Source organism: Saccopteryx leptura, chromosome 3, assembly GCF_036850995.1.
Source record: "Saccopteryx leptura isolate mSacLep1 chromosome 3, mSacLep1_pri_phased_curated, whole genome shotgun sequence".
Classification (NCBI taxonomy): domain Eukaryota; kingdom Metazoa; phylum Chordata; class Mammalia; order Chiroptera; family Emballonuridae; genus Saccopteryx; species Saccopteryx leptura.
The window spans coordinates 30700682-30709320 of NC_089505.1; the positions used below are offsets into that span (position 1 = coordinate 30700682).

General features: G+C 42.4%; 1 protein-coding gene across 9 annotated transcripts in view; it reads right to left on the reverse strand.

Annotated features, from left to right (window-relative positions):
- Nucleotides 1–4927, reverse strand: part of EYA4 (EYA transcriptional coactivator and phosphatase 4) — a 299771-nt gene extending 294844 nt beyond the window's left edge. For all 9 annotated transcript variants that reach the window (XM_066373184.1, XM_066373193.1, XM_066373192.1 and 6 more), the window contains exon 1: nt 4447–4927. The gene's annotated coding sequence lies outside the window, so the exon portion shown is untranslated. The remainder of the gene's footprint in view (nt 1–4446) is intronic.
- Nucleotides 4928–8639: the final 3712 nt, after the last annotated feature.

The window sequence follows — 8639 nt, forward strand, 5'->3', positions numbered from 1 at the left end:
AGCCATGCACTGAAATCTCAGGGTGAGGAAAGGGCCAGACCAATGCTGAAAGGTTTCAAATATCAAACTATACTATTATGTCAGTGCCCTAAGATCAATTAGCACCTTTCAATGACAGAAAAGGTTACAGTGAGACGCGGAGGCTCGCTCTCAGAAACTGTTTAGAACCACTCATATAAATATGGTTTTGATAACAAAAAATGGTTTCTATTTTTAAATTAATCTGTTTCATCTCTTTTTTTGAAAGAGGGAAAGGAGTTAAAGAAGAATAGTGGTATTCACTGTCAGTACCTCTCTAACTAGTGAAAACATGGATGGGGACATGATAAGAACCATAAACACTGAACAGCAAAATGGTACATCACAAAGGTATATATTAATATGCGGTGCAGTAAGTAATATGAGGTGACAGTAATGTTTACAAAGTCTTCAGACTCACAAGCAGTGGAGGTTGTGTGTACTGCTTTTGAAAATGTGACTCTTGTTTATTTTCTTGCACTCAAGTTCAAGTTAAATGACACCAAGTTTGGCTCCACGTACAATTTAATGAATATTCAGTGTTCCCTGCATTAAAACACATCTGACTGCAAAATGCAGTATTCCACATACTACAATTAAATACACATTGCATCTCACCCGCTTCTAGAGCATGCCTGAAAGAACATGTTATTTCTTAGTTCACTGGGAAAAATTCATGAGAGAAGCAGGTACACTGGCAACCTCATCCCATTCCTCTTTGGTGTTGATTTCATTCACCTAGTAACCATTGTAATAAAATCCCCCAACTGTATTTCTGAATACAGTTAGTTTAAGATACTCTATAGGCAGACACATTGTAAGAGTTCAGAATATGCAAGAATAATATCTATTTGTAAGAGAAACTGTTATGATTACATTCTCACTGAAAAAAACAATGTGTTTGATAGAGGTTTGTTCAGCTCTCCAATGAGAGGATTCAAAATGTCTCCTACTTTTGATAGCACGCTTTTCTGTTTGTTTCTGAAATGAATGATCTGAAATATTTACAACCAGACAGTACCTAATTTTAGGTTTTAAGTGCTTTAACAGCTCCATGAAATATGATCAGCAGCTGCAATACAGAACTATGGTGAATAAACTCCTTATAAAGGGGGGCCTGTTTTCACTAAATGTTCAGTGTTCCTGCATTTACCTAGCAGGAAAAAAAAAAGAAAAGATAATGAGAAAACATAATACTTGCACTTTTGAATTACTTAACACTTCACTGAGTCTTGAAAAGAATTATCTCTCCCTTTCTTGAATTCTACATAAAAACTTCCATTGGGTGAAATAATTTTGATTTTACTATTTGAGAATTAAAACATGAACTTTGCAACCTCCTGAGTTTTCATAACAATAGATACGGTTTTTCTACCATTCTATTCCTAAAAACTCTCAATACTTCAATTCCAGTTCATAAATTTAAAAAAAATGAAAGACCAAGCCACACAAATATATTTTTAGATACAGCATCAGTCATTTAGAGCTTGCAACAGAGATTGAAAACATGAAACAGGACACTCTATTTCCCGCGGCTATGTAAAATTTATTTACACTCCAAATCACAATATAAATAGAAAGGAAACTCTTAAAAATGAAATACTTGTTTTCCTTTTTTTTTGAATTCAAAGAAGTTTTTTTAAAAAAGAAAAAAATTATACCAAAATAACAAACTACTCATCTGCCAGTCTACCCTCAAAAAAGAAAATTCTTTGCAGACTATTTTATCAACTAGCTTCAACAACCCTGTAGAATACAGTATCTATATTTTTAATAAGAATAACCGTTGTCCTTCAACCAATTTGTTTTTAGACAAGCTTTGAGTTTTTTAATTTTTAAAACTGAACATATTATTTAAATATTAACTATAAATATATACATATACATAAAACTTTCCATTTTGTAAAAGAGAAATTAAGTTCCTAATAGCCAGTAAAATACTTACTCATTAATAAAAATAATCAAGTAATGATTTTTATTTCAGCTGTCTGTGAAACAACCTGTAATTTTGATGGTCTGAAAATGTTGAAGCACAGTATCTTCAGGAAATTGACAAAGGAAAACAGGCTTTTGAAAATCACATTGATTTTAGATCTTCACTTGTTATAAAAGACAAAATTACTGCCCTAATAATCAGGAAAAAAAAAAGAAAGTTTCCAGATAAGCTAATTGTGTTACTTTTAAAGCTGTAACTGTTAAAGGTTTTAACTTTCTTATACAGTCATTTCTAAAAATTGGTTTAACTCTGAATGACTTACAGCTTTTAATCAGGTGGAACAAACTATTTTTATGGTTTATAATAATAAAAAAGGATGTAGTTATATCTGCATTTGGTATTGTTGCCATAAAAATTATATTCTGGCAGTCTGGCCCCACACAGAATAGTTTGTCTGTTGTTACTACTGCTACTTGTTTCTTGGAATACTGTTATTTTTTAAAGTACATAAATGCCTTTGAATACAGTCTCCTAAAACGCACTATTACTATGTACCAAGTATTTTGTTTTAGAATTCTCTGCCTGTGCCTCTTCCTAGTTTTTGGTCCTTGGGCTATACTGGCCAGAAATATTTTAAAGAGAAATAAAAAGCAATATTTCGGCTTAAGAAGTACTTGATAACCCGGAAAAGGTTATCAAGTACAATCCTTGTCCTAAGATTTGAAAAAAATAACAAAAACAACCCAACAAAGAAGAAAAACCATCGTCAACTTTCAATACTGTCAGTCACCTACGTGTAAGTGAAACTTCAGAAGCTGTTGAAGGGGCGCCCGGGGTTGTTAAACGCTCCTAAGACTCCCCACCTAAGTCCCGCAGGAGCCCGCACTGAAACTGACAAACGCCCGAGGGTGCAAAAAGTAGCTGCTGATGAGAAGAGGAACAAAATGCCATATTCGAGAAGATATGTTTCGCTCCATCAGTTACGTTGATCCCAGGGTGCCAAGCCAAAAGGGGAAAGGGAGAAAGAAAACTGTTAAGTATGAGCTCTTAATGTGAAACCTAACCTGTTGGTTCTCTTAGGTATCAGATTTTGGAAGTGTCTGTAATGACAGCCAGGAAAGCAAATTAATGGCCAACAGCCCACTGGGTTTGAACACGAGACTCCTGTTACCTCCTCACAGATCAAGTACACAACACACACGCACACGGAGGTGCTCCACGTGGAACTGCTCTGAAACCAAAACACACACCCCCGTCGCTCTTCTGCACCTTAGCAGACCGAGCAACTTGCACCTTCTTCCATTGCCCTCAGGTTAGGATTCATGAAGAACTGTGTCCCCTTGGTAGTGCAGGGTGGAGGGGAGAAAAGACTGTCTACAAACAACACCCTCCCCCCATCCACACTAGACACATACCCACTCACCCAACTCACAAATCCCCTAGCTTTCAAGGGAAGGGGGCAGAGAGGTGGTGGTGAGGGGTGACACCATCACCCCAACTAGAGAAGAGCTGACAAAAAATTAAACTGCTCTTTCCAGTTTCGCCACCACTATGCCAAGGGACTCGGTCGAAAAATTCCCCAATAGCTCCAAGCTGTTCCGAATAATGTATACAAAGAAAGAAACATCTTTAAAGTGCTACTAAAGGAAAAAGTCCTGGCAGCTGTGTGGCGCAAAGTAAAACAAGCACGCACAAAGTCGACTACCAAACACCGCTCAACGATGCTATAGCAGCAAGCCGTTTCCAGACCCGCAACCACCCCCGAACCAGAAGGCTTGGAAAAGAGAGAAAACCAGGTCCCTTCGTTTACAGAAGTTATAATCCTTCCATGGCATCTGCGTCCCGAGCCAATGAACGCAACTCCTCTGACAAGGCGCCTCTAATTTCACGGACCCTGGCAAACTGCAGGGGACGTTCGGACCACGCCACATAAAAACTATTAAAAGTGGGATGGCCGCAGTATAAAAGCCCGGTTCGCGCCCGGAGATCAGAGCACAAGCACTGAACGTACACACGCACCCAAGATCGTGAAAACCCTAGGCGTCTGGGCCTTCCTTCCCCGGGACCCGGGTCAGCATCCCCGCCCCAGGTTTATCTAGGGAGTCATCACAAAGTAATAAAAGTCACAGCAAGGATGAAGGGGAGACCCTGGGAAGCGCATCTCTGCGAAGCAGGGGCGGAGTGCAGGTAGGGAGCGGCGCACCCGGTTCAGCGCCGGCTCCAGCGCGGCCCCGCAAGCAGCGGGAAGGCTCAGCCCAGGCAGTCGGGGCGCCGGGGCGTACTCCAGCGCGCACGCACCGCCGCAGCGCGAGCGGCCCGGCCGGGGTGCGGCACTCCGCCTCCCAGCAGCCGCGGGGACCCCGGCGCCGACACTGGCCCGCCGTGTGCCCTCTGTCCCCAGCGCCCGGCGCACCGTCCTGGGTAGAGTGTACGGCCCCCTTAAACCTGAACCCCCGCACGCCAGGACGGGGCTCGAAGCGAGGGGCACTCACCTCTCGCCGCCCCGACCGCCTAAGGATCCTGAAGTTCAAGTGTCTGTCCCAGAAGCGGATCCGTGCGTCCGTATTTAGCTATTTATTCTCTTTCCTTCCAGTGTCGAAGTTTCCCCTTCGCGCTGTGCCTCTGGTGAAAACAGGACATCCCCTTCGGTCACCCCCCAACAAATAGCATACACAAGTGGGGGAGAAACGGGGCGGGGGGACAAGCCGGCTCCGAGGGGGAGGAGGAAAGGAGAGGAGCCAAAACTGCGGACTGACGGCAGGGAGAAAAAAAGTAGAAGAAAAAGAAAAGAAAGCGCGCGCCCAGCCACCGCAGTCGTCACTCCCCAGCGTTTCCCAAAGCTCTTTCCCCTCTGGAAGGGGGAGCGACAACTTCTCGTGGACAGGCTCGAAGTTTTGCGCGGCAGCCGAGAGCGGAGGAGCGTGCGCCGCGCCGCGGGCAGCCTCGCACTTGCGCGCGGGGTTGGGGGCGGGGGACGCCGCCGCCGGCGCCCGCGGCCACTGGAGGCTGCCGGAGGCCTGGAGGCAGGCTACAGGCGGCGGCGGTGAGCGGGAAACTGCCTCTTTTTTATTCGACCTAGGGGGACGATTGCCTGTTGTCATCGTTTGTGGTCCTGCGTGGGGAAACCGCTCGGGACCTTGGGCATCCCTGGTGGCGCCGCGGTAATCTCCGCGCTCTCAGAACCGTCCCCACCCCGCCCCCCACCGTCCAGGCGCTGGACGCCGCGACCTCCAGGTTAAGGGGAGGGACCCGCGGCCGCACTCTCCTGCCGGAACTAGGGAACCGCTGTCTGTCCCCACCTGCTTCTGCTGGGGCAGTAGCCTAGTTGTCTCTAACTCGGCCGCTACCCTGTCCCCGGGTGTAGGCCACTGCGGACGTCCTGATGGACTCCTTTCCACTTACCCCAAGGGAGGAGACAGAAGGGACTTCGCCTACTTGAAACAACGTAAAATAAAAACCAACCCACGCCAGACTGGGAAACTTTCACTGAAGGGAGGAATAACCCTTTCCGTGAAGATGTATGCTAGGAACGAGCAAGCAGTCTGGGAATAGGCTGTGCTGGGAAGGGCCTGGGCCCCTTCCAGCGCTGGGCGCAGGTATAGGCATCCCTCCCAGACGACCAAAGGTCAGGCAGCGACGACTGACTTCCAAGGCAGCGTCAGAGCTTCCCAGGCACATTGCTGAAGTGACATTTCATTTCTAAACCTTCTGCGCCTGTATTATGCACCTACGTAGGACTGCACACGTGTATATCACAAACAGGGGCTGAAGCAAAATGCACTATAAACAATAAATAAATGTTATATCCATTTAATCACCTCTTCCTACAATCTGTTGTCTAAGGAACATCTTCTTTGTCATATCAATTTTAAGTGTTTTAATAATGTAAGTGTACTGAGAATTTACTGAGTATTCTGGCCACTTATGGTGCACATGGATTCATTTAATTTTGCAGCAACTCTATGATGATCATTTAAGCCCCTATAAGAGCTAAGTAAACTGAGGCCCGAAGAAACCCCAGCAACTTTCCCAAAGACAAACCCAGTGGTCTCTAATCAGAAAGCCTATATGATTCAACAAGCCACTCCTCTCCCCAACTACCACCACCGCTGCCTTAAATGTGGCCTCAGAGATTACAGATTAACTGGCATAAATTACTCTCATTGGGAGAGTATTTAGTTGTAATACATTGTCAACTAAATTATATTCCGTAAAAAGTTCAGGAAAAGCTTTCCCCCTTTACTTCAGCTTGTTTTTTTTTTCTTTTAATTATTATTATTGAATTTATTAGGGTGATACTAGTTAACATTATCACACAGGTTTCAGGTGCTCATTTCTACAACACATCTTTGTACACAGTATTGTGTGTTAATACCCCCAAGTCAAATCTTCCTTGTCCATTACCATTTATGCCCCCATCCCCTCCTCTACTCCCCGACCCCCAGCAGTCACCACACTGTTGTCTATGCCCGTTGAGTTTTTGTTTCTTTGTTCTGTCTTCTATTGCTCTATACCTCCTTATGCAACTGGTATGAATACTGTCAAGTTCAAAAGCAAAAACAATACCTGATATTTATAGTTACATTTTTAAATTTATTTTTTCATTAGTGGAGCATTATCTGCAATTATTAACAGGCACTGGAAAAGGTAAGGTTGGATATTTAAACTGATAAAGGCATGCATTGCTGCTCTCACTGAGTGTGCTTCCCTGCAGATTCATTGGGGGAAGGTAGGAGTAGGCACTTGCCAGGTATAATGTTCCCTTTCCTGGTTCTCAAGGAAGAAAGGGTTCCGGCGGTGGGCTTGGTGCAAAGAAGATTTAGAACCCTAAGCATTCTGGCCTGAAGAGGATGCCAGTAATATACACTCAAGACAGAAATATCAATGGACAAATTTAGATAACTTTACCCATTATTTTTTTCTCATTTTATAGGAAAGAAAACTAAGGGTTCATAATTTCTAGTAACTTCCTAAAAACTTGCAGACCTAAGATTGAAACCAACCTGTGTGTAACCCCAAAGATCACTCTTAGCCACTATAATGTAACAGTAGTTGTCAGAAAATTATTAATTATTCTCAGTACAGTGTATATGTCACAGGCAATATATGCAATTTAAATGTTTTGTGACTCATTTGGTGTCTAGAAATTCTCAGTGGCTATAGCAAATACATTGAAAAATTAAATGCAATGCTGAATTAAATACTTTCCTCATAAGGCCACAAAATTTTGAATTTCATTTCAATATAGAATGTTAAATGTTAAGCTGGCCTCTACATAAAGATGGGAAGATGTATAATTTAGATAAAATAAAAATTCAGGCCCTGGCTGGCTGGCTCAGTGGTAGAGGATTGGCCAGGTTTGTGGAAGTCCTGGGTTTGATTCCCAGTCAGAGCACATAGGAGAAGCCCCCTTCTGCTTCTCCATCCCTTCCTGACCCCTTCTCTCTCTCTCTCTCTCTCTCTCTCTCTCTCTCTCTCTCCCCCCACCTCTTTCTGTCTCTCTTCCTCTCCCGCAGCCATGGCTCAAATGGTTGAAGCTAGTTGGCCCCAGTCACCGAGGATAGCTCCATGGCCTCTGCCTCAGGTGCTAAAATATAGCTTCATTGCAACAGAGCAAGGGCCCCAGATAGCCAGAGCATCATCCTCTCATGGGTTTGCTAGATGGATCCCCATGGGAGCACATGCAGGAGTCTGCCACTATGCCTCTCTGCCTGCACCTCTCACTTAAGAAAAAAAGTTCATACATTTGTATAGTATATTGTTCACACAAGTATAGTTGTTTAGGATGTTTCTTTACTCCCTTCTACAATCAGATTTTCAGCAATATTTACCTTGCTTTCAAGTTACTTTACTATCACACAATTTTTCTACATTCGCATAAAAATATCTTTACAGAAGTTATACAAAAACCCAAGATTTTAGCACAAATTTAGTTATTCAAATTCTTATTACTTTCTTCTTATGATATAGGCTTAGACATACATATACAGGTGTGGGCAAAAGTACATTTACAGTTGTCCACATGGAAAAAGACATGCAGTTCATGATTATTACCATAGCTTTATTAACTGAAAAGAATGTTACAACTGTAAACCTACTCGGCCCACCTCTGTATTACATGGATACCTCTATGAGTGATATAAAATGTCACATTTTCAGTTGACATTTAGTTGAGTGTAATAAACAAAGAATTGTAAAATTATAGAAGTGAAAATGTATTGTGTGTTTAAACAGGGCGATATTTCTAGGATTTCCATTGAGTATCACTTTTATACTTATTGCCATTAACCTATAATATTAATGACTCAAATTTTCCTTTAAATAAGCTATTAAATCCATTTGTCTGATATAGGAAGCTTTTCGTGATCACCATTAATGGAAAACCAATATAACTAGCCATGAAGACAGAGTGACCTTGCAAATAAATCTAATATTATGGAAATAAAAATCATTTATCCTGTACCACCTAAAATAATCTTACACATCAGTTTGCAAAACACTAAAGAATTACATTTCTTATATCCCTTGGGCTCTCCAAAACATATTTTTATGTCTTTCCTTTCCATTACTGTAGAGAAATGTTGAGTCCAAAATACTTTTAGATATGAGTTTTAAAATTCTGTTATTCAATTATTAATTTTCTTGCCTAAAATATAATCGAAGCACCAGACATGGAAGTGTCTTT